Here is a 25,014-nt window from a genome sequence, read left to right as displayed (position 1 = left end):
GATGGTGTCAAATTTGCAGATGAACTGAAGCTCAGCAGTTCTGAGCTTCATTTGCAGCATCTGCAAATTTGACACCATCAGCTCAGGTTTGTACACAGCACAGCTCAGCAGTGCCTCCACTGCTATTACCCATGCGACCGTGGCTACACTGCCATTGATACTTGTGCTAGCTTGATGAGCGCTAGTGTGAGTCTGCGCACATGAGCATGTAAATCACATCCCTAGCTCGAACTGTCGATGTAGCCTCAGACTGCCAGACTCAAATATCAATTAGCTGGAGCTTCTGGCTTAGAGCCTGAGGTAACTTCTCACCTCTCCTGCAGTGGTGGATATTGGCTACAAGAGGATTCTCTCTTTCAGGTGGCAGGAAGGCGATATGATAGTCAATCTGAGGTCCCACATACCCTCTTCTTTTCATGCATGTATGGGAGCAAGGTCTATAGAATAACACAAGGCAAGAGCTGGCTACTTACACCTCAAAACAGCCACGGCAGATGGACACTTGTGATCAGCTAACTTGTTTTCAAACATGACTGGCCCTGTTGACACCAGATGATAAGGTCTCTTTAAAAATGTGTTAACTGCCATGTTTTAAACCACATCCTACCTTGCTGGTCTAGGCTTAGGGCCTGTTCACACACAAACATCATGCCACTATCCAGGCTAGTATAGTTAAAATGATACCACCCCCATCACATGTAGCTACACCAGCACAGAAGTGCTTCTACCAGGGTAGCTGTATAGAAAAAGGAATAAAGGCACCTTTATACTGATATAACTGCTTCCACACTAGGGGTTGTACCAACTGAACTATTTCTACAGAAAACCACACTCCTAATAATTGACTCAGGATAAAAAAAAATGTGCCAAGCAGGTCTTAACCCTTTGAGGGCTGTGTCCCAGAACCCCTTGCACTGGCAATTTGAGTCCCAGGGCTATAAGCATCCCAGTACCTGTGATGGTCTGTGTCACCATTTCAGGGTAAATGCACCTGTATCTTCCTTCCCTCCTGCACCCATAGTCCACCCCAAGAGGTTTCCATCCATCCACGGACCTTTGTCTCACTCTCTTCTGACCAGGGGCTTTAAGGCTGCACAGCGCCCTGCCTTAGACTGGCTTCCTTTCTCTCTGAGAGCTATGAACAGTGTACTGCCTGCAGTTACACATTACCACTCAGCTCTTTCTGAGCAAGTACATTTATTTTTAAGGTAAAAGCATTACAGAGAAAATATAATACAAACAACAAACAAATGTACACACACTAATCATACCAGACATCACCCATCTTCCACATGTGGAGGGATGGGGCCTGCTCTTGGACAGAGACTCATTTACTGGATAAGAAAGAAGTCCCTGTGCCAGTTCATGCCTTTATATGACACAAACCCTTTCTTTGTCTGTTGGCTTCTGAAAACCCAGTTTGAACCTGTATCTGTGATCCTCCCAAGATGATGGTGTCTCTCTGCAGGTGTTTACAGCCTACATGCTTCACCTTCCTCATCCCCCACTGTCCTTGATTCCTGGCAGAGCTGTGATCACCCTCCCACCTAGAGTTGCATACAATCCCTGGCCCACCATGATACTTGAATTTAATACAGTAGGGTCCCCAAAGATACTTCATGCCATTGCAGTATCTGTCACACTCCTGTTTACAATTCATTAAATACAATTCCTTTTCCATTGTCCTTCTGATGTTCTCTCCCTGTTTTGTTGCTCATGTGCACTTGCCCACTAGTCATCATTCACTGAAAACATTTCAGCCCTTAAATGAGGGAGCCACGAACAATACCCATGTGACTTAGGTGACCAATCATACACCATCAACAAAGAATGAGTAGCCAAAGCGAATAGTCTATGAGGAGCCTAACGTTCAACCATGCTATTCATTTAAATCCTTATGAAGAGTCAGTACATTTGAAGAAGCCCAGCTTGGTTCATGCAGGGTTGGCAAACAGAAAAAGGGGGTAATTTCTTTCATTAATATTTTCTGCTCTAGTTAATAATGTCCCTGTGTGTAGCATTGTTACGCACAACTAAACAGCTCCTGTATCCCACTTCAGCAATGGCTGAATTGCACTGATGGACGATTTGATTATTTAATATAGTTTTTAAAACAGTCTTTAGGATGAAATGTGGGCTAGAAATGGAAGAGATTTTTTTTGTCTGCTAGAATATTCAAGAATAAAGCACGCCCAGGAGAGTGTGAATCAATCTAATATTTCCAACATTACTTGAGAACACATCTTCAATTGATTTCTAAATCTCTCTAGGGGTAGTTTCTTAAATTAAACTTAATGATGCTGTGTGTCAGTTGAGATCTATTAGATCTAAGAGACAGGATAAAATATGTGAAAATGATGGATTTCGCGCCTGCACTGTTTATAAAGTTTAAACATATTTTTTTCCAATTAAGTATTTTTTTTTCTCCTCAGCAATGTAGAAACATTTAATAACCAGTGAAAAAGATAATGGGAAATCCCACTGACATATTCATAAAGATCTGTGCTTTTGGTTATTATGACACTTTGCTGTTGTAAATAGCATCTCACATAGCTATTGATTCACAACATGGCCTGCAGTTATACCACCTTGTGCGGTGAAGCTGCCAGATCCTGCAGCTGAGCAGGACTGGACTGGTTCAGTAGGAGATATGTATGCTGCAGGTAGTGATGTGAATGACTGAGCAGGGTGCTGCTGTCTCCTCTGTTTTGATGAGTAGTGAATGGCCTATGCTGGCAGAGGGGAAGCTATGAAAGTCTAGGGTGTAAACTCTCTGGTGCAGGAACTGTCTCTCATTATGGGCACGCCTACACTTACACTCCTTTCAGCAGTGTGTAAAGTACATACACTTTGCCAAGCCTTTCTCCACTGCCTCCCCCTTTCTAGAGCCTTTCACTGGCACATCTATCCACACACCTCAGCGTGGACACAATCTGCTTTTCACTGTGGCATGTAGATCCACATATCCTACACTCTGACACAATGTATACATTATAAATATAGACTGCATGTGTTTGTACAATGCTTGGTACAATGGGCCCTTAATAATAAGATCCTGAAGCACTTTGCAAAGGAGGTAAGCACTCTTATCCCCATTTTACAGAGGAGAAGACTGGGAGATGGAATTATTTGGTCAAAGTCATCTAGCAGTACAGCCAGGACTTGTACCCAGGCCTTCGGAGTCCCCACCCAATGGTCTTTTAATTAAAAGAGAGGTGGATGTGATATATATTAACTTTAGCAAAGCTTTTGATATGGACTCCCACAGTATTCTTGCCAGCAAGTTAAAGAAGTATGGATTGGATGAATGGACTATAAGGTGGATAGAAAGCTGGCTAGATGTTTGGTCTCAATGGGTAGTGATCAATGGCTCAGTGTCTAGTTGGCAGCCAGTATGAAGTGGAGTGCCCCAGGGCCTGGGGCCAGTTTTGTTAAACATATTTATTAATGATCTGGATGATGGGATGGATTGTATCCTCAGCAAGTTCACGAATGACACTAAGCTGAGGGGGGAAGAGGTAGATATGCTGGAGGGTAGGGATAGGGTCCAGAGTGACCTGACAAATTGGAGGAATGGGCCAAAAGAAATCTGGTGAGGTTCAGCAAGAACAAGTGCAGAGTCCTGCACTTAGGAAGGAAGAATCCCATGCACTGCTACAGACTACGGACTGACTGGCTAAGCAGAAGTTCTGCAGAAAAGGACCTGGAGGTTACAGTGGATAAGAAGTTGGATATGAGTCAGTAGTTTGCCCTTGTTGTCAAGAAAGCCAATGGCATATTGGATCGTATTAGCAGGAGCATTGCCAGCAGATGGAGGGAAGTGATTATTCCCCCTCTGTTTGGCACTGGTGAGGCCACACCTGAAGCACTGTGTCCAGTTTTGTTCCCCCCACTACAGAAGGGATGTAGACAAATTGGAGAGAGTCCAGGGGAGGGCAACAAAAATGATGAGGGGGCTGGAGCACATGACATATGCGGAGAGGCTAGAGAGAGCTGGGCTTATTTAGTCTGCAGAAGAGAAGAATGAGGGCAGATTTGATAGCAGCCTTCAGCTACTTGAAGGGGGATTCCAAAGAGGATGGATCTAGATTGTTCTCAGTGGTACCAGATGAGAGAACAAGGAGTAATGGTCTCAAGTTGCAGTGGAGGAGGTTTAGGTTGAATATTAGGAAAAACTTTTTCACTAGGAGGGTGGTGAAGCACTGGAATGGGTTACCTAGGGAATGGTGGAATCTCCTTCCTCAGGGGTTTTTAAGGCCCGGCTTGACAAAGCCCTGGCTGGGATGTTTTAGTTGATGTTGGTCCTGCTTTGAACAGGAGATTGGACTAGATCACCTCCTGAGGTCTCTTCCAACCCTAATATTCTGTGATTCTATGATTCTACATAGCTATTACAGTTGTTTTTTCTTCCCTTTTTGCTCTCTTTTCTTCCTCGTCTCTTTTTGCTCTTTTTTCTTCCTCTTTATTTACTGTATTTCTGATTGGAAGGGATAAAATATCACTTTGTGAGACTGGATAACTTCATAAACATAAATTATGTTCCAAAACCTTGGCCCCTTTAAAGATGACAGATGCCCAATAATTAAAGCATCCAAGATTACTAACACCATTTGAAAATTTTGGCCACCAGGTAGACCAAAGTTTTGTGTAGTGAGCTATAATCAAGTTCTAGTTTCAGGAGCTTTACGTGCTATGAGGAATAGCTAAGTTGAACTGGCTCAGAGTTCATAGAATTCACTTTTCTCTTTCAATAGAGCTTAGAAGCCCTAATCATGAACCAAGACCCTATTGTGCTAGGTGCTGTACAAACACAGAATAAAAAACATTCTCTGCCCCATATAGCTTACAATCGAACATTATTGACATATAGCACAAATGCAACTTGTCATTGTTGTCCTGAACTCATGATGTCTACTGACCCATCTGTAGTATATCTCTCATTAATATGACTGTGTAGAGCTGGTTGAAAGGTCAAATTTCAAGATTTTTTTAAAATATTGACACTATGCACAAAATTTTATCTATGTGTCTTGCCCAAGTATAGAGCTGGTTGGAAGGCTTGGGATTTCAGGATTTGTAAAAATACTGACATTTCAAAATTAGAAAAAATGATTTTTTTCAAATCATATTTCTTCCCTTTTTCAGACCATCTCAATTAATGGGAACTATATATATGAACTGATGGGAGAATAGCTCCCTCCAAGGTTCCACTGTAACTGGAAGGGTTTTATTATTTTTATCTAGTAGTAATCCTGGGTTGGTTTTGTTGTTCATTTGTTTTCAAGAGACAGATCATCACCTTGAGAAGTGAAGATCTAGAGTGCGGGGGCACCAAAATTTAAGCCATCAGAAAAGACAAATTTAATCATGTGTCACCCACTGATCAATGTGTACTATATCGTCCCACCAGTGCCCCCACCTGAACTGTACCAGCTGAGAGTCTGTGGCAGCTGCCATCTACAGATCCTGGCTTTTTAGGTCCAGTTGTACAGACTTGTGCTTTCAGCTTGGGAGGTTCCTGGTTCAAACCCAGCGTTAGCCAAGATGGTGACCATCACAAACGGGATACAACAGGCAACTCTACCAGTAGCTCTTCATGACTGGGATCTGTTCTCACAGTCCACTGAATAATGGAGGCTGAGTCACTCCGTATGGTCTCAGGCACATCTATTCCTCTCCCTCTGGTGGACATAGTCCCTCTCCATGATTCCAGGAGGTTCCCCACATCCAGTTCTCTGAGAAAAGCTGCTTGCTCCCTATGATTTTCAAGAGCTTCTCATGCATCACCCACTGCTGCTGGCTTCCTGCCACTCCTGGTACCAAAATGAGCCTGTGCACCATCCATAGCAGATGGCTTCCTGCTCTGCCTGAGTCCACGCAGGTGCCACATGTTACCTGCCCCTCCATCATTCCCCATAAACTGTTCATTTCAGGAGGCAGGTTGCTTACTGCACTACCGCAATAGCAAGTAAAATGCACAATACACGTTACAGCTTGCTGGTCTCTTCTGTTACAAATGGAGCAGGGTGGCCAACCAATAATGAAAGAAAAAAATCAGTCTGGGTCAATCAAAATATCTCATTGCAATAGTTCTAAATCATTTTATTTTCAGGTTGACTTTTTTATTCTTTTTTTTTTTTTTACCAGAAATTAAATTTCGAAAGGAAAAGTTGTTTCAAACTTAAAACGAAACTTTTCATTTAAAAACGTCAGAAACAGGACATGGGCTAATTTCAAACACAAATTCAAAAATGTTTCAAAACAGGAAATTCGTCCAAACCTGCCCTTTCTCACGAAAATTGTTGTTTCCACAAATTGGCCTTTATCGAGGAAAAACACTTCATCAAAAAATACCAACCGGCTCTAGTTAAGAGCATAAGATGACAGATTTCAGCCTTGAAATCCACCACTACTCCACCTGTGCATTGCTTTCTGGTAGGGGTTTGTGCGCCCAGACCCATTTTGCCATGCAGAAGATCAACAGAAGAACAAAAGCTGTTTGTAGACCACAATCAACAATATTTTTTTTCAAAGGCCCTAATGGAGGTCTTATTACATTCAGAAAAGTTTTCTTGAGAAACACAAAGTGGCTGGCTCGAGTGCTGTGCAGCAGTCATCCACCGAGAAACCAAATTAGCACTAATTATATTATGGCTTGCTGTTGTGCAATCAGTGTGACTTCACCAAAGGAAATGGGCATCGGAGTCACTAGGTGGCATAGTTCTGACACATTTACAGATCATTAGCCAGCGCTAATATCATTTCGCAGTGCGCGTGGCTGGAGGAGGAGGGGGGTCCCCTTTAACATCACTCAGCTGTATGTGATCTGTGAGTGTAAACTGCTTATCGGCTCCCAATGGGTACAAGTTGCAAGCTGAGCTTTCTCACCCGGGCTTGAAATTAACAACAATGAGCGGCTGCGCACCTCACTGAAATGGCATTTAAATCCAGAGAGAACTAGGGGAAGAATAAGAGGAAGGGCCCCCATCCTGAAGGCACTTCTGCACATGTGTGACTTTAAATCCTTGAATCGCCCCTTTGAAGCCCTGGGTAATGGTCTGTAAAGTTAAGCAGGGCTGCAAGTGGTTGTAGGATCAGGGCCTCGTTTGGGACTGTCCTCGATCAGCCACAGGTTAGTGCTTCTCTGGGAGATGTAAGCAGAGTGATGGATAAAGCAATAGAGAGCAGTTTTACAAGCAGTTAGAAAATGTATCTAAAATGGGGTTCATAATTACCACTTGACAGCAGGGAACACAGTCCCAGTCAATGGAAACAGTACTCACTGACACCAGGGTTGATCTTGGCCCTGTTTCTCCGTTGTGCACAAAGGGTCTTTCCTTATAATAATATATGCTCGTTCTTATCACAATACTTAGCATTTCAGCCATGTTACCGTTTCCAAAGGACCTTACAAATGTCTGGGGAAATCCGGGCTTCTCTGAAGTCAATGGCAAAGCTCCTATTGGCTTCTGTGGAGAAAGATTGCCCATCATTCACTTTCCCCTCCACATCCCCAATGCAGTAGGTCAGTTTTTAAGGTTCTCATCATCATGGCCTTACTTTATGGGCTGGAGAGACAGAAATGCTGAATATTAAGTCCAGATTCTTCAGTCCCAACAAGCTGCACTTGGCACAAGAAAGGTGGGGAGAAACAAAGGTTCCAAAACCAGATGTGGAAACACCAGAATCTCTGAAGGGTCCTCTGATTTTTGGCAGCTGAGGATTGCTGGGGCATGAGGAAATCCCAGCTTTCCCAGGGGCTGGAAGGTGGAGAGGTGCAAAGTTGCTACTGTAGCCCTATGCTACCCAAGAATTCCCCTTTCACCTGCCAGGTCTCAGATGGGCTGGATCCATTAGGCTTTTGGTAGCTTTGTGGTGCTCCAGCAGTGAAAGTAGCTGGAGCGGAATTGAAAATTGGCAGAGCTACAGGATGGGAGTTGGTTGGGGGGCAGACTCAGCAGGACACTAACAATAAATGAGAGCTCAGATGCAGTCAGTCGACTGCTCCAAGACCTCTGAAAGCTGGGACTTGAATCTTTAATTTCACAGGAGTAGCAAGGAGAATCCTGTGGAGAGGGTCACAAAGTGGCATGGTGTGGTTAGAAGAGCAAAGGAGAGATTCTTTTTTTGTGACAGCAGCTGGAATATATTGAAGCAAAGAGAGATCAGAAGAGGAGTGCCAGAAAAAAAGGGAGGTTCCAGTAGGCCAGGCAAGAAATGACCCAGGCATGGGCATGGGTAGCCCACAGGGAAGGAGAGGAAAATGGGGTTTAGAGAGATTGCAAAGAATGATGCGCAAAGAGGAAGAGAAAGCAAGAGAGAGGTCAAAGGAGCAGCATTGCCCAATGGCTAATGCACTGTCCTGGGATGAGACTTGGGTTTTATTCCTACCTCAATCACTGATCTATTGTGACACCTTGGTCAAGCCACTTCCCCTCTCTGCATCACTGTTTCCTACCCTTTACCTGCCTTGTCACACCTCACTCAAGCAACATCATTATTGTTATTATTTATTTATTTATTTGTGTTGCAGAAGCACTTAGGAGTCTGAGTCACGGACCAGGACCCCACTGTGCTAGGTGCTGTACAGACATAGAACAAAAAGGTCCCTGCCCCAAAGAGCCGACAATCTCAGTATCTAAGACAAGAGGCAAACAGAAGCGATGCCATGCTCAAAGTGATGGGCTAGGGAAATGTTATGTGCAACAGCCTGCTGAATGGATCCCAGTGGGGCAAGATTGCAATTGTCAAGACCATAAAGAAGGATGTGGCAGTAACTGAGCTGTGAGATGAGAGTCTAGACAAGCCTTTTAGTGGTATGGATGAATAGGAAAGCGTAGGAAAGTTTTGTGTGAAGTGCAGTGTTTGAACATGTAAGGTGCTGTATAAATGCTAAGTATTATTAGTTTGCAAAATGGTACCTTGATCTTGGTTGGGACTTCCTGGTACTACTGCAGGGATTGGCAACCTTTGGCATGCGGCCTGTCAGGGAAATCCACTGGTGGGCCGGGATGGTTTGTTTACCTGCAGCGTCCGCAGGTTTGGCTCATCACAGCTCCCACGGGCTGCAGTTTGCCGTCCCCAGCCAATGGAGGCTGCAGGAAGCGGCGGCCAGCAGATCTCTTTGCCCGCGTCGTTTCCCACAGCCCCCATTAGCTGGGGATGGCGAACCACGGCCAGTGGGAGCCTCAATTGGCCCAACCTGTGGACGCTGCAGGTAAACACACCGTCCCGGCCTGCCAGTGGATTTCCCTGATGGGCCGCATGCCAAAGGTTGCCAATCCCTGTACTAGTGTAATGCAGATTAAGTTACATTAGATTAAATGAGTAGATTAGACTAGATTAGATTAGATTGACAGATTTTGGATATGTCCTTCTCTGCCTATAAGAAACTTCCTGAATGATATTGTATACTTGAGGAATGATTTGAATATAATTTACATTATTTATTATTTATACATATATATCTTAACATAAAACTGTACATTCCTTGCTCCCCTATCCTTTGTCTGTTTACACACTTGTCTGTCTCTTGAGCACAGACTCTTTCTCCTCTGTTTGAAAAGCAGCAAGCACACTCCTGGAATGAAGGCATAATATATGTGTTTAGACAATTCAAAAGTGGAGAGGGAAGGAAATTATCCTAGCTCTCAAATCCCCGAGGTCACACTTTACTTAAGGGCAGATTTCACTATTGTGTAAAGGGTTAATAAATGATTAATAGATATTATAAGCCTGTTCCAGACATGAGAAATGTTAGTTATAGATGGTCATAAGCAGTCATAGAGGGTTATTAGACATCTCTCAACCTGTTGGACTCTATAATCACCTATAACTGCTTCACCATTTATTAAAACATGTATTAATCATTTAACTCTTTATAAATGATGCACCTTTAATATAAAGGATGACCCATCTATCCCCAATGGAACCTGCGTCTGACGAAGTGGGTATTCACCCACGAAAGCTCACGCTCCAAAACGTCTGTTAGTCCATAAGGTGCCACAGGATTCTCTGCTGCTTTTACAGATCCAGACTAACATGGCTACCCCTCTGATAATGGAACCCTGACACTCTTTGCATTCCAGAGCTGTCTGGCAGCAAAGGGGATATTTATCAGTAGTGCTGCCACAGTTGGGGACCACAATTTTGCCTCCAACTGCAAGGAAAGCATTTCAGTGCTGTTGGACTCTAGTCCAAGACTGACAGCACAGCAGGAACTTTTGAACAGATCTATTTTTGTTAAACAACTTTCCTGGAGATGAATGATAGATTTTAAAGGGCGGAGGACTCAAAACTGCCAACTTATTTTGAAGGTTCCCTAATAAAAATTGCATGCTCCAGGTTCTTATCCAATTAAAAAAAAAAGATGTCTAAGATTTGGTATGCAATGACCATAATCTTCACCATCACCAGGGACTGAATTTAGGACCTCTAGAGATAAGAGTATAAGCTAAAGGACTGCATCCCGCAGTTATTGTCTGTTACGGTCTCATTATGTTCTGTGCAGGGCCGGCTACGGGCATCCGTGCAGCAAGCAGGTGCTTGGGGTATCCAACGCGGAGAGGGGCGGCACGTCCTGCTCTTCGGTGGCAATTCGGTGGCAGATCCCTCTCGGAGAGACGGACCTGCCACTGAAGTGCTGCCAATCACGGCTTTTTTTTTTTCCGCCACTTGGGGCGGCAAAAACACTGCAGCCGGCCCTGGGTCTGTAGACCAGGCACCAAAAGGGATACAGACAGTGTTTACAGACCTTGGGACATCCTTTGGAGACAAAGGGGCACTTTTGTATAGAGACACCTTTCCTTCACATTGCTTCCCAGTGCTCCATCAGCATGGCTCAGGCTGCTGAAATACGCCTCGTTCATGGACAACAGGGAAGTGCCCAGCAAGAAACAGGGAAGAACATTTCCCTTTCTACATGGCCTCACATGCCAAGAGCTATTTTACAGAGAGACTAAGAGCTTGTCTATGCAGCACTGCAGCCTGGCATGCGGGGATGTGAGTTGTAACTGGCTGTGCTCTAACTGTCCCATTCCAGTTTAATTCATGGGTAAATTAACAGGTACCTAGTTCACATGGTCCTGTTTGAAACAGAATGACATCAACACAAATTAGGTATCTCAGAGTTCATACAAGCAGGGTCTATGTGGGGCAGATAGAACACAACATGGTGAAGTGTAGTACAGTTCACATCCCCATTGTCTGAACTGTGGTGCTGTGTAGACAAACGGTAAGTGATTTGCCCGAGCTTACACAGGAAGTTTGTAGTGGAGCAGGGAATTGAATCTCTATCTCCGAAATCCCAGGTGAGCACCCTTAACACTGGAATGACCACCCTTCCTCCTTACCAATCATACACAAATCAGCCAGCAAACCTTTGCCTGGTTTTTGAACCGAATCTTTCTGGAAGTTTGAGAAAGTATTTTTTTATTGTCTTTGGTGGCATTTCTGTAGTTGCAGGCACAGAGTGGAGAAGCAATACAATGTAACAGACAGATTATTCTGCTAAAACTTCATAGCTAGAATGAAGTTCACCCCTGGGCAGAGGAGGCCAGTACACGGTCCCACGCAGGTTTTACGTGGGACTGAAATAATGTATAGCCCTTATGCTGGCCTACAGCACACAGGTAAATTAGTGTTACCAATTCTTATGGTTTTACAGCAACTCTCATGTTTTACTTAAACCTCCAGCTCCTGGATTCATGTGATAGTTGAGAATGCCACCTTTCATTAAACATAAAATTTCATGCCTTCCTGGTTGGGGAGCAAAACTCAGAAACATGACCACTAAAGCCTCAACCACCAGAAAGCAACTAGAAAGAACTCCCTCATGCACCCCAGTTTATATTTTTGACAATCTTATGATTTTTAAGCCAATCTCCTGATCTGTAAACACTTGAAGATGGGGGCAGGGATTGTCTTTTTGTTGTGTGTTTGCACAGCACCTAGCACAATGGAGGCCTGTTATGTTTCATTGCATACATCCACAGACATTAGATAAAAAACATAAAATACTCTTTCTGGAAGATTACAACATAATAATACTTAGTTTCTTAGCATTCAGAACAATAACACACAAGAGCCTGAAAACAGAGTGAGAAAAAGCAGGCTGCTCCCTAAGAACCAGAGAGGAACAACTCATCCCCACCTTGCTCTAGGCTGGCTGACTGCTGACTGACTCTCCTAAGCCCAAATCACATGCTTCCCTACAGAGCCCTCTAGGCTTCACACAGGACCAGGACAAAACCCTGAGCAATTAAAGTGATAGTTCTGCTGTTTTAATAGTTTTCCATACACCACAGGGTCCAGGTCCATGAGGCTCCTAGATACTACTTCAGTACAAATATTAAATAAATATAATAGATTAGCTGTGAGTGGAGGGTCAGAGGAGAGAAAGCCAAGATCAGAATCCTCCTTCCTCCAAGGTTCAGAAATCATTTCCAGGCCCTTATACTTCACAACTGTCCTGAGCTTTCATTTAGCTGGACGTATCACTAGCTGCATCCTCACTCTCCTTCCCTTTCTCTGTTTTCCTTAATAGTTTCTCCTTAATGAAAATGAAAGAGAGAGAGAGAGAGAGTTTGTTAAGAAAAAGGGGTTGGACTAAAAATAGTTACTGAAGCCAGGATATATTACAGCAAACTGCTTTTGCCTCTGGTTGTTAGTGGAGTTTCCTTTGTTGTCTTCTTTGATTGTTTCATTTATATGGCAGGTTAGACAGCAACAGACTCCTGTTATTGCCTTTCTGTGCGGTGGGTTTTTTTAAGGCTCAGAACCCCTCAGGGCAGTCACTCCCCAACCACAGCTGGTGACAGGAGGAGGGTTTATTTTATTTTTTTTTTGCGTTCGATACTTAGAACTGACTGGCGGGAAGATTAACAGCAATGCTATTAAGTGGGATACACTGTCTCCATTTTTAAATTGCTTGAGTCTTTAATAAAAGAAAGAGAGAGAGAAAAAGAGAAATCTAGACAATGTAACATCTTCTGGATGCTCACATTCCATTGTGCCAGATGCTAAATTACTTTCTTTTTTCCCCCACACACTTTCCCTGCCTTCATAAGTACATTCTGGTGTTTAATGCTATCTCTCAGTGCTCGGAATGAGTCCTTGAATCAAATTGCAATGGTAGTCCGCTAAAAGGGGAAGATTAGTGGGCCCAGGGTTCTGCGTGAATCAGAAATTCTCAGTCCTCAGGCTGTTTTAGAAAGTTCTTCTCAGAAACTTTGCATAATTAGTGACTTTCTTGCTTTCTGTTAGTCTTTCAGCTAATACTATCAGAGCAGGAAGCTGGGTTAATCAGATTTATGAAATGGGGAGGGGGAAATAGGGTTGCCAGGTGTCTGGTGTTCAACTGGAATGCCTGGATGAAAAGGGACTCAGGTGGCTCCAGACAGCAGCACTGACCAAGCCATTAAAAGTCCAGTTGGCGTGGGGCTGGCAGGCTCTCTACATGGTTCCACACAGTTCCCTGGAGGCAGCAACATGTCCCTCAGCTCCTCGCGCTGCCCCTGCCCCGAGCACTGGCTCCACCACTCCCATTGGCCAGGAACTGTGGCCAATGGGAGCTGCAGGGGCTGTGTCTGCAAGCAGAAGCAGTGCGCAGAGCTGCCTGGCCACCCCTACTCCTAGGAGCTGAAGGACACGCCGCCTTTTCCAGGGAGTCACCCAAGTAGGGTGACCAGATGTCCTGATTTTATAGGGACAGTTCTGATTTTTGGAGCTTTTTCTTACATAGGCACTTATTACCCCCCACCTCCATCCCGATTTTTCACACTTCCTATCTGATCACCCTACACCTGAGGTAAGTGCCATCTGGAGCCCACAACCTGAATGCCCTCCTGCGTCCCATCCCCCTGCTCCAACCCTGAGCCCCCTCCCACACCCAAACTACCTCCCGGAGCCCGCACCCGAACCCCCTCCTGCACCCCAATCCCCTGCCTCAGCCTGATGAAAATGAGTGAGTGAGGGTGAGCGAGCACAGAGGGAGAGGGGATGGAGTGAGCAGGGGGCCTCGGGGAAGTGGCAGTGGGAAGGGGCGGGGCAAGGGTGTTTGGTTTTGTGCCATTAGAAAGTTGGCAACCCTAGGGGAAAATAAGAGGCAAAACTTCCTCAATGAAGGAGATTATATTATCCCAGGATTATGTTGGGCAATAGCTCAAAAGTACAGAATCAGAATCTAGACAGGATTACAAATGACAGGCCCAAGTCTCCCCCTTCTCACTCTGGGGCAAAGTAGGGCTGTCGTGGTATAATTCCCAAATCTGGACCTTAGCGTCCCAAAGATTGGGTACCAGCATGAAAGCCTCTAAGCTTAATTACCAGCTTAGATCTGATAGGCTGCCACCAACCAGGAATTTCAGTGCCTGGTACACTTGGGTCCCCCAAAACTTCCCTGTGGGACCCCAAGACTCAGATGCCCTGAGTCTCCTAACAAAGGGAAATAAACCATTCCCCCTACCTCTCTCCCACCCAGAATTTCCTCTCTGGGCTAACCTGAGAGTTACTGATGCAACCTCTTTACATCACAATACCAAGAAGCATGTCTCCTCTCTTCCACAAAGAGACAAACCCAAAGACAAGGAAACAGAAAAGATTCTCTCTCTCTTCCCCCATAGCTTCTTCCCGCCCTGGGACACTAGGAGAGTTAAACACAGAGAGCAGTTTTTCCCCTCCCCCCTGTCTTTCCTTTCTCCCACCAATTTCCTGGTGGGTCAACTAGAAAAAAAAATCAACAGGTCTTAAAAAGCAAAACTTTTAATAAAAAAAGAAAGAAAGAATAGAATAACAGTTCTCTGTAATCTAGATGGTAAGATACAGGGTTTTCAACTTATAGAAAATGAATAAACAATAGAAAAGGGATAAACAGCCTTATCCAAAAACAATACAATTTAAAGTACTTATAGCCAAATACACATAAAGACTCCACCAGCCAGATACACAGATGCAAATACAGCAAAACAATTTAAAAGACTATACTTTTGCTACCTTTGTACTTACAACTGGGAAACAGAAGATTAGAAGGACTGGAAATAGATCCTCTCATAGCTGAGAGAGCACAGAACAGACAAAGACCCAAGACCAAGAAACACCCACAAATTCCCTCCCTTAAGCTTTGAAAAATCCGGTTTCCTGATTGGTCCTCTTGTCAGGTGTTTGGTTCCCTTTGTTAACCCTTTACAGGTAAAAGAAACATTAACCCTTAGCTATCTGTTTATGACAAGGCCTGATTCGCTTTTACCCTGCTCCTCATGCAGTCCTGTATGCCAGTGCGAAGTGAGCATAAAAAACAGAAGTTCCAATCTGCTAGCATTGTATACCCATTTTGTTCAGGCCTCACTGGAAGAGAGGAAAGATGGTCCTTTGGTTGGGGTACTGGTTGGAGATGGCGGCGCAAGTCCCTGCTCTGCCACAGACTTCCTGTGTGACCACGGCCAGGTCACTTATTCTCTTTGCAGCTGAGTTCCCCATCTATAACAAGGGGGATGTTAGTATTTCCCAAACCCACAGGGGTGTTGTGAGGATAAATACACTAAAGAACGTGAGAGGCGCTCAGATACTACGGCAATGAGGTGGGGATACGTAAGTACCTAATTAAAAGAAAACCTGATTTGCATTTTCACTGCTCTGGTACTGTAAAGGAGCCTGGGAGTAGACATAAATGTAATTTACATTCACTATGAGACTGCTTTGCCCTCCTAAAGTGGGCCTGCTGCCTTAGCATAACTGAGAATTAGGCCCACAAGTTGCAAGGCTGTGAGGAATGGGCCCCCTGCTGGTAGTGGGTAGCATGCCATTCCGTTTGTCCAAATCTTTGCAGCTGTGTGTGTCCCCCATGTAGTAGAACAGGCCTAATTTCTGTTCTTTGATACCATCAATCCTCTCTGACATCAGCGAGGTTGCACAGGTGACCCTAACCGCAGCTCTTGCCATTGCAGGAAGGCATTGGAGATGCAGATTGGTGCTCCTAACAAAGCTTTCCTAGCCCAGTCGGTAGTCAGCTTCCAGGTGAGAGGGAAAGAACTTGCCTTTAGCAGCAGATAGCCTCACCTGTATGTTTGTTCGCATGCTAGGTTTGTCAACCTGCCAGGATTGTCCTGTAGTATCCAGGAATGAATTATTAATCTTTAATTAAAGATTAGGTCATGCGATGAAACCTCCGGGAATACATTCAACCAAAATTCGCAACCCTAATGTGTGCATGTGTTTCATGGATGACCAGAAAACTAGGCGGGGGTGTGGGGGTGGGGGAAGAAATAGGGTTCGATATTTTCATCCCATATTTTTGTCAAAATTCAAGATGTACTGCTAAGTCCCCATTTAGGCTCCTAAATAAGAGTGGTCTGAATTTTCAGCTCTTTAGGTGCCTATGTTTGAAAAGTTTGGCCTTCGTCGAAGTGATGTTAGCCAACTATTTGCTAACCATTATTCTCAGCACATAGTTGACCATCTAAATCACATGGTATTGTTTGTGCTCACTGATTGGATGACAGACTCTAGCATGAGGAGGCAAGCACTCCTATCACCAGTAGAGGATATCTATATTCTGGGATAGCTGTGAAAACAGGCATTCACACAAAGAGCAGCCTTTTGCCAAATGTTCATGACAATGGGTTTTTGATTGAATACCAAAAACCCCATTCCCATGAATGAACAGCAACAAAACCCCGATGGAGCCAAATTCCTGTTCAGAATTCCAATAAGCATTTGCAAACACAATTTTATTGTGTTGACCCAGCTGTACATATGAGAACAGTGAAACAAATACTAGGCCAGATTCTGATCTGATATGGCCAATTAGATCCATTGTCCACAGCGAAATGCCTCCTGATTTACATCAGTATAATTGATATTGAAATCTGGCCCATAGGCAGTATTTTTGTGTTAATGTGTAACCATTTAGCTCTCTTTTTTTGGTGGGAGGGGGAAATAAATTCAAAGCAAAAGCAAATATATTCATGTGCCATTATTACTGAGAATTCAAATGCATGGAAGTTATAATATTCAGACATGGTTCCCAGAGCAGCTGTCATTCAGCCACCATGCACATATATACGAATCTATGAATTTAACTGCATATACGGCAATATAAATGCAGGCAAAGCAATATTAAATGCGAGGTACTCCAGTTATGGTGGTTGTGGGAATTATAACTTTGGATTTCCTGATTTTGCTATGGTTTCATTTTTTGGTCATTGGAGACTGGATTGGTAACCTATTTAATTCTGGTACATATATGGCCCCCGTTACTGTAGTATGTGATTGCATCACACTATTTAATATAGCAACAAGATGGGTGAGGTAATATCTTTTTTTGGACCAACTTCTGTTGATGAAAGAGACAAGCTTTCAAGCTTTACAGAGCTCTTCTTCAGGAAAAGGTAGACAGAGTCGCAAAGCTAAATAGAAGGTGGAACAGATTGTTTAGCATAAGTTAACACATATTCAAAAGGTATTTGCTGAATCTCCCAATAACAGCTATGCAGATGACACCAGACAATCACTATGCTCTTGAATGGACTCACATAGGAAAATGATGAAAGGCAAAAGCAGTCTATCAGCTGCGGGTGAACACTTTTCACAAAGCGATCACTATACATCTGACCCTTCAGTTCTCAATATCTGACCCCTCAGTCCTTATCCTCAAAGGAAACTTGCACAACACTTTCAAAAGAGGAGTCTGGGAGCTTAAATTCATAACTCTTCTAGATACTAAAAATCATGGTCTTAATACAGACACTGGCTTTATGGCTTATTACAACAATTTCTAACCCATTAACCCCCCTTTTTGTCCTATCGCTACAGAGGTATTAATGGGACACAACTTTGAATAGTCCCTTGGAATATATGCTAACCACTTAAACAAGCAATCTGTTTGATCTTGTATTTAACTGTGACACTCTTAGTACGTTGCCCAGGCCTGAAGAAGAGCTGTGTGTAGCTCGAAAGCCTGTCTCTCTCACCAACAGAAGTTGGTCCAATAAAAGATATGACCTCACCCACCTTGTCTCTACATATTCTAAGGGACCATTCCAGGTGAAATGACCCCTGCAGTCATGGGACAAAAACGGGGCAGATCGTGAGTTACAGATTTTTACAATAAGCCATAAATCCAGTGTCTTTATTAAGACCATGATTTTTAGTGTCTAGCAGAGTTATGAATATAAGTTCCCAGGCTCATCTTGTGAAGGTGTTGTGTAGGTTTCCTTTCAGGACAAGGACTGAGAAGTCAGTTATGAAGTGATAGCTTTGTGAAAATTGTTCGCCCACAGGCGATGTGTTCATCCTCTCAAACCCCCTGTGAGGTAACAAAATGTCAGTATCCCTATTTTACATCTGGGGGAGTAGGACACAGGGAACTTGGGGGGAAACAGAAAAATGGACCCAGTTCTCCTGACTAGCATCCTAATCACTGGGTCATCTTGCTTCTCTTAGCAACAGCCAATGGAGTCATTCCTTTTAGGTGCCAGCTCCTGGCCTATCCATGTCGGTAGAGACTGTGATGTGTGATGAATTGGGTGGTGTGAGACCATGCACAAGGACCATAGTAGCAAATGATACCTTTGCCAAGGTTCCAAACAGAGAGGTCCTGATCTGAGAGGGCCCAGAGAAGGAACTCTCCCTCTTAGCCCTAGAAATCTCTAGCCAATGCACGAGGGCAGACGAGCATTAGCACTGCTGCTGCCTGTGCTGTAATTATTCAGGGCTAGACAGAGCCATGAAGGCACCGAGCCCTGTGAGGAGGCAGCATGGAACCTCACCATACCAAGGGCAGCTCCAGGAAACATTCTGCGTTAGAGAAACAAAATGCCTCCCGGTATGCCACAGCTGTACATCTGCTAGTGCACCCACACATGGCTGGACAGCTCCGCTAGTCAGAGCTTGACAAGATGAGGCCCAATCATGACGCCATCAAAAGCCCACGTCTTCTAGTCCCCCTTTGGCTTACCCCAATGTGAGCAAGTAGTGGGCAGCCCTTAGAACTCAGGGACTGTCATTTCGGCTGGCCCTTGATTGAGGTATACAGCGGCTAAGAAAGCTACCTATGCCCTTCCCGCCCCCTTCCACTGTGCACCTGCTTAAGAGCCAGGCAGAATTTGGCCCTATGTAAATACATAGAGAACCTCACTTTCCCAAGAAATTTCATGGCACCTAAGATGGTCTAGTAGTTAGGATGACAGTCTAGCAATCTAGGACCCCTGTGTTTGATTCCTGTCTCTATCACTCACATCGTGTATGATTGGGAGTGTGGAAGTTAGTCACCCTATATCTCTCTTATAAAACATCGATAATAGTATGGTCTTTCTGTATGTACTACACAGTCCCCTCAATAGATACAATCCCAGATGATTTCAAAAGCAAAGCAGCAGCATGTCTATTTCAGAGTGACAAATGCCAGATTGGCTGCTAATGTTTCTCATAGAAATGCTTGTGTAGCGTCACTGAAACTAATTTATAAAACCTTAACTACTGTAGCTAATTTAACTCACTAATTTCAGACAATGAACTGAATTAAAAACTGTACTTTAATGTACGTCAGTTTGTCTAACTGCTGACAATCAGAACGTGGAGAATAGCTATTGCTTACTCTATTCAAATTTTTGTGGAATTATTTGATTAATTTATTCATGAATTATTTGACCAGCTTTATAAACAGGGTAAGTAATAGGGAAAACATTAGTTGAATGTTTTGATAATCGTTTAAATTACTCATTTTGAACAAATTATTCAACAAATATTATTTTGGTCAGAAATACTGAGAGGCAGGATTGTCCAGTGGGTAGGCTGCCAACCTGGGACTCTGGTTCAGTTCCCTGCTCTGCAACAGACTTCCTGTGTGACCTTAGCCTGTTCACTTAGCCCATGTGTGTGCCTCAGTTTCCCATCTATAACATGGGGAGAATAACACTGTCCTCCCTCCAAAGGGTGTTAGCATAACTACATTCAGAACTGTGAGGTGTTCAGAAAAAATGGCAATGGAAGCCATAGAACTACTTCTGATATCTAGCTGCAATATAGATTTTGCAGTGTGTAGCTGCACATTTTTAATGTCATTGTCTTTATCCTTTGAAAAGAGTTTGGTCCAGATTCAGGGCCACTTAAGCAGTTGTCATTGACTTGAAAGTCAAGTACATTTAAGCATGTGCATAAGTGATTTTCTGAATAGGAGCCTAGATCAGTCACCTTTTTTTGCTTCATCTCTTCCAAACCTTAGTCTTGTTCATTGATCCTGGCATGTTCTTGTCTTTTACCACATTAGCAGACTGAAACCCAAGTCCTGCAAACTGCACCAAGCAGGAAGAGCCAGGCACCTGTGCAGAGGCCAGTGGAGTTAAGGAGGGTCTTCTTGTGTGACAGCAACTTGCAGAATTAGAGCTTAAATCATGACATGCACCAATGACCTCTTCACAGGTTCCTGTGAAGCCAATAACCGCCTACTCCCTTTCTCTGCTTTCTGCAATTTCCTCCCACCCATAACTGTCAGATCAATTTGGTGTCCAGCCTCCATATGGAACACTATCTTGGCTCTTAGGGGACGTTTACACTGAAACATGAGTGTGATTCTCAGCTCCGGTAGTCAGGCATACTACACAGGCTCAAGCTAGTGCATTAAAAATAATGGTGAATGTTACAGCAGATGCAGCTGTTTAGATTAGCAGCCCAATCTTGGACTCAAAGTGTCAGGCAGGCTTGGATTGGGGTGGCCAGCATGAGTCACCAGCAGTGTGGTAACGTCTACACTGCCATTTTTAGCACTCAAGCTCAAGCCTTGCTAGTATGAGTCTGTCTACCCATACTGGGAATCCCAGCTGCTGTGCAGACATACCCTTAGGTGCCTGCCTTGCTCCCTTTCAATTGTGTGCGGTCTAACATGCAGCGGAGTCTGGACCTTCGCTATCGGGAAGCTTGATGAACTGGCTGCAGTGGAAGTTTGCAGCAGCCCAAGATGAATGACACTAGATTTATGTATTTGTACAGCACTTGGTAAAACGGAGCACTGAACAGGAGCTTTCAGGAACAACTGTAATACAAAGAATTACCAGGAATAATAAGGGTGACGGGCACACAATTGAAAGAGCGGAGAACATCAGGCCTTTCCACAGGGTTCTGCAATAGATTTGGAGCTGTTGTGTAAATCAGTTCTGAATATTGTGGGTTGGCCTAGTTATTGGGGTGCTTACTGTATGAATGCATTGGTTTAACTCAAAAGAGATCTACCTGAAATGTAGGCAGGAAGGAGAAGAATAATTCGAGATCATCACCCACGTATCAACAAACTCTTCAGAGACTAAGTTGTCAAGGGACAATGCCAGACATGTTGGCTTTGAAGATTTTGTCTCCAGGTCTCCAGCCAGCCTACAAAACTGGTTAGACCAGGACCCACGAAATGCAGCAGAACAAAGAACTCAAGCAGAATTTAGAAAGGACTCTCTGGGGAGAACAAGAGGGAAAACCAGATAAAAATGAAACTCAGACACAGGAGCCCACTGGAGGAGGGTGTCTGAAGAAGTTAGGCCTGTCTGGGTCATCATCATGGGATGGGAAGATTCTAGTAAGATAGACGTATGTAGACTATTTTAGAATCTTTTTTCCTATAAGCTTTGTTCTTGTCACTAAATAAACAATACTTTGGTCACAGGCTCCTGAAGGGAAGAATCGCAGGCGTCCAAACTCAATGGGACATGCAGAGTAAGCATGTTTTACACACAGGATACAGTAACCAAGGGCCTGGCGTCGGAGTGTGAGAATAGCAGAAGTCCACCCCAGGATAGAGAAAAGCATCAGGCTGATACATGAAGTGGGTACTCAGAGAGACCACAAATGGGACAGAGGTGAGGGAGCTCTGCATGCGTGACAGGTTCAGAGAGCTATCTGGCTCCAGTAGGCCAATCTTTATATTGTGGAACACTTATTGATCCAAGCTACCCCACTGAAGTCAATGGGACTCACCTGAGAAGACAAAACATGCTAATGTGAGCAACTATGAGACAGTCGAACCCATCAGTGGGGAGGGACTTTATGGTGGGGAATGCCAAGTTAGGGGAGGGAAGACAGCTAGTTCTATCCACATACTATGGATGAAGCAGTACTCGAGAACCACTTCTCCAAGGAGGTCCTGTCCCTTCGAGGCAGTGGAGTGATTCCTGTTAGCCTCTGAGGATGTTACATGGGCATATAGGGGGTGAAACAGCTGCCCAACGTGGCATAATCTAGCCCCAAGAGGCTTGTATGCAGAGTCTTGCATTGGGCATAGAGCCACACTGTGCCGGATGGAGTTCAGTTCAAGATGGTCCTTGGAGCTCTTGGGTTCACAGACACGATACACTCACTACAGAATTCCATTGTGGGTTACAGCAACCCCCAACACAAAGAGCTAGCCACCTCCAGTAGCCAGATGTGGGGCTGGAGTCATGACTTTGCCTCTGATCCCCACATGCCAACCTCTTTTGGGACAACCTGCACCCTTGGGAAACAGGGACAGACCAGCCCCGGACTACTGTAAATGCAAAGAGTGTAGCTCTGTCTAGCCGCACAAGGGGTGGGCAACTCTCCTTATGCCTCAGAGAGGTCTATCTAAGGCACAGTGCCTCCTAGGCATCCCCTGGGTAGCATCCCTTAGCACCACTCTTTCCTTGAGTCTGTGCCTAAAGGCACAATCTAACCCTTCCTGGTGATTTTACACTTTAAAGACGTAGAGTGCTAAATAAGTGCCATGTATCATTATTATATAGGGGAATGATACAAAATGACTTAAAATAAAAACAAAGGCAGCACGCTCTTGTAAAAAGCACTTCTCAGAGATATAGAAAGAATCCCATCAAGCCCAGCCTTGTTTAGAGTGACAGAAGTTGACAGTAATATCAGCAAGAAACACACTCCCACCCTTTAAACCAGATTCCAGCTTCTCTAGTCTTTCTCATTGCAGAGCCTTTGTCCTCTAGCCAGCAGCCTGCCTGCAGGCTACCTCCAGCTTTCTAATAAAGCAGCCTCTTTGTCAATGACAGTAATGATTATCTCCTACAGCTGCCCATGGTGTTGCATTTTGTAACACAATTTGGCCTCCTTTGGCCCCAGTTAGTTCTATTTAACATACTGCAGGGGTTCGCTGTTTGATCTCTAATTGATATAATTGACTGGGAATAATCGAGGCGCTTTATGGATTTTTATTGATAGCTAATTTTCCTTCATCCATTGTTTAATTTGATAAGAGTATAACCTAATTTATTGCCACTCTGATAGGGATCCATTACCCTTTTGACAAATGCTTCTGGGGCCTACTTGTCAGCAACTGATTTGAAAGAGCTGTTAAGCCTACAGAGCCCATCATTAGTTAATGGCAGTTTAGAAAGCTAATGGCATTATAAATTAAGATCAATAAGTACATGGAAATTACAATTGTTCACCAAGACTTCGCTATATTATTAAACAAACATAATCCTGTACCTTTGCTTAGTACACATGCAGGGAGGTTCTGAATTAGTTGCAGAGCCTGATAAAGGCAAGTGATTAGCAAAAGAAGAGCCCCTCGCCTGTACTGGAATTGCAAGACTAATTCCTTAAGGATCCTCACAAGCATAGAAAGAAGCCAGCGCTGCTTTATTTTACTGTATAAGCAACCCGAGGCTTCACAACACGCTTGCAGAAAACAATAGCCCTCTTGCTTCATCGTGTGTTTTGATCTGATCCAACAACACTTTCAAATGCATAATGCAAATCAGCAAAGGAGAGGTTCCTGGATTTATCCCATGGATAAAGAAAAGCAAACACGCTATCTCGGTAATCTCACATGGCATCTTCTTAATTCCTCACAAGGCCTGGCTGGCATTGAGCGATGTGTTATCACTGTGCAGCTATCAGGGTAATGAAGAGGGAGGATAAGGCAAAGGACTGGGAGTCAGGAGACCTGGAGTCAACTCTTGGCTCTGCCACTGACCTGCTATGTGACTTTGGTCAAGTCACTTCATTTCTCTGTTCCTCTTCTCTGTCTTGTCTGTTTAGACTGGGAGCTCCTCAGGGAAGGGACCCTCTCTTTATGCATTGATGCAGTGACTAGCACAATGGGGCTTCCACCTCTGCTGTGTCCTCTGGGGCTTCTTGTAATATAAATAATAATAATGAAAATAATACTGTGGCATTCTGGTGTCCATGTGTATTTGTAGGCTTGACCCTGCACTCACAGAAGTCAACAACAAAGCTCCCATTAACTTCTATAGTGCATGATCAGGCCCTTAACAGTGATCAAATGCTAATCCCTTCCGTTACTGACAAAATGCTTTATTTCTGTTTAATACTACGGGTTCAGTGTATGGGTTACATCTGGTGTAAATCAGGAGAAACTCCAGTGAAGCCAATAGAGCTTTGCCACTTTACATCAGATGAGTGTCTGGAAGCTCAGTGGAGCTAAATTACTTCAATGGAGTTACTCCTGATTTACACCAATGGAAGTGAGAGCAGAATCAGGTCCAAAATATAGAAAAAGGATACTATTATTTTGGATTCATTGGTTATCGCATGCATTTCTACCTGCCGTACTACAAATATTTCCAAGCAGTGAATGTTGTAAACACCAAGGAAGGGAGACACTTGAAGGAAATAAGAGATCTGACTCTATTTTGCATTCTGGGTACCTCACTGTTAGGATTCATAGATTCTCATATTCCAAGGCCAGATGGGACAATTGTGATCATCTTGACTCATAACACAAGCCCTAGTACTTCTCCAAAATAATTCCTAGAGCAGATCTTTTAGGAAAAAAAACATCCAATCTTTATTTAAAAACTGACAGTGATGGAGAATCCACCACAACCCTTGGGAAGTTATTCCAATGACTAATATTCACGCCTTATTTCCAGTCTGAATTTATATCACTTCAACTTCCAGACAGTGGGAGGAGGACATGGATACACTGGAAAGAATCTAGTCTCCCAAGGGGATGATGGGAGACCCATCAGGTCATCTCAAAATATTTTTGCCACGTGGGGCTGAAATGACACAACAGCAGCTGATGGA

The sequence above is a fragment of the Chelonoidis abingdonii genome, chromosome 3 (genome assembly GCF_003597395.2).
Source record: "Chelonoidis abingdonii isolate Lonesome George chromosome 3, CheloAbing_2.0, whole genome shotgun sequence".
Taxonomy (NCBI): domain Eukaryota; kingdom Metazoa; phylum Chordata; order Testudines; family Testudinidae; genus Chelonoidis; species Chelonoidis abingdonii.
The sequence above is the reverse complement of the archived record's forward strand: the minus strand, read 5'-3'. Positions refer to the sequence as shown.